The sequence below is a fragment of the Gavialis gangeticus genome, unplaced genomic scaffold, assembly GCF_001723915.1.
Source record: "Gavialis gangeticus isolate Ggan-Ray unplaced genomic scaffold, GavGan_comp1, whole genome shotgun sequence".
Classification (NCBI taxonomy): domain Eukaryota; kingdom Metazoa; phylum Chordata; order Crocodylia; family Gavialidae; genus Gavialis; species Gavialis gangeticus.
This window is the reverse complement of record NW_017729034.1, coordinates 24,977,707-24,979,728: the sequence shown is the minus strand read 5'-3', so window position 1 is coordinate 24,979,728 and position 2,022 is coordinate 24,977,707. Positions and strand designations below refer to the sequence as shown.

Below are 2,022 nucleotides of genomic sequence, written 5' to 3'. Positions count from 1 at the left end.
TCAGTTGAAGTCCGTAGGTGTTGTGGTAAAGTTAAGGATGAGTAAAAAGTGGATACTTATCCAGTTTTTGACCCAAAATCCATACATGGCGGTACTGCACAACTCAAAAACCAAAAGAGATAGCACAAATATGTGCTTGAGAGCCTGAAACATTGTCTATCACAACGTATGATTGCATAGCTCACCTTTGATCTCACAAATGAAAAAAAAAGACAGGTTTTCCTTAGTGTCTTGCAGCCATTTACTGAAGGGCCACTGCACAACTTGGATGCCACTAGCTATCTGCTTCAGGGAGCCCTAGGAGTCAACAAGCAGGGCAGCTGCAGGTCAGAATCTCTTTAGACTAGATGAGACTATGTGATAGTATCTCGAACACCCACTGAATATGGCTGTGTGACCTTGAGAAAAGGAAGAGAAAGCTTATATGTGTTTGACTAAAGTCTTGACAGATGAGAAATGGTCAGTGAAACCTACAGGATACCACAGAAATGCAAGAGAAATTCAACATAAAAGGAAAACTCTGCCATTCATACTCAGTTCTCCTAACGAGTTATCAGGGAGAGGAATTCTTGTTCCTGCACAGTTTTAGTCAACAGGCCCCTCCACTTTAGATGCAAAAAGGAGCCCTGTGTCCCCTACTGGGAGATGAAATAAAGAGAAAAATGCCAAATCCTTTGTAAATGACTTCACTCTCCTAGAGAGGATGAATAAATGTCAGGCTGATGCCCTGAAGTGCAATCTTTACCCATTAAAATAAATGTTAGTCCATTATCACTTTGGTCAATTTAGGATGAGACACAGACCTTTTTTTCCTGCTGAGAAGTTATAATCCTTCAGCTGATTCATTTGTGCAGGCCCAGAGGGTTCAAGATGCCTCCAGCCCTGAATCAACAGAAGAAACCGTTCCTGAGGAGAAACTTCACTCCTGGGGGAGGACGATAAGATAGTACTCCCTCCCTTTAGCAGATATTCTACAAGGAAATAGCTTTGAAATCTAAACAGGACTTGCCACTGGACTCAGCCTGTGGTAGGTGCTGACTGCATCACTTAATCTCCTTGTCATGTCAGTTCTGCTCCTTCCCAGGCTGCATCCCCCACCCTTGCAACTGTACTGGCTAATGTGAATACAGTATATGAGTTCTGCCACTACGTGCTGGCAGAGATGACAAAGTGAAAAGGGTTCTTTGTCTGTTTTCCTTACTGAGCAACAGATGGTTTACTGCACATTATTGAAAGACACTATTACAGCTGCTTTTAGCTACTGTCACCCAGACTGCAGTTAACCTTGTGGGATGGCTACTGACAAAAGAAGCGGAAACAGGTTTACTGCCTGACCTTGTATTTGCTTGCACTTTAAAATATTACAAAAATATATCCCAAAGTCTATCTGGCTATCCATGACAGCACAGCATAGATTATCACCTATATCAGCTGGAGAGACTTGAGAGGTGGGAGGAAGGTAGCATGCAGATTGGCAGCAGGTCTTCTTGAATTTACTGAGTTCTCCAAGTTTCCCTCCAGCCTATACTCAATATTTATAAATGGCTAGTTCTAATATTTTAATAAGTTATCTCTAATTGGTTTTATTTAAATTTCTTGATTTGATTGAAACTTTTGGAACTGGACTGAACCAGATCTCTCGTGGACTTGGAAGGTGTCAATTAGCTGTGATTTATATCCTTGGGAAAGTTAAAGTGGGGGAGAGTTCTTATCTCCTTTCCTTCCCCATTATCGAATGCTGTTCAACACTGACTTGTTTCTTCTTTACCTTAGTTTATGGTCTTCTCTGACAAAGCTATATTGTTTTTACACATTTAACCTTCTTAACAAAATATGTATCTATTATAGCAAAATAACATCTAATACATTTGGTTACATCAATCACTATTATTAATATTTTAAGATAAAGCTATGATATAGTGTATTTGGGTTATTTAATGCATGGTCTTCCCTTATAAAGTCTCCTTTCAGGCCCTGTGCTTTGTTTAATTGTATCTCATTACTGGTTTAGTTTGACATATG

At 39.9% G+C, this 2,022-nt stretch overlaps 1 protein-coding gene across 1 annotated transcript in view; it reads right to left on the bottom strand.

The window, feature by feature from the left end:
* The window catches only part of LRFN2 (leucine rich repeat and fibronectin type III domain containing 2), a 315,580-nt gene that overhangs the window by 130,420 nt on the left and 183,138 nt on the right, over positions 1–2,022 (bottom strand). The gene's annotated exons all lie outside the window — the stretch shown is intronic.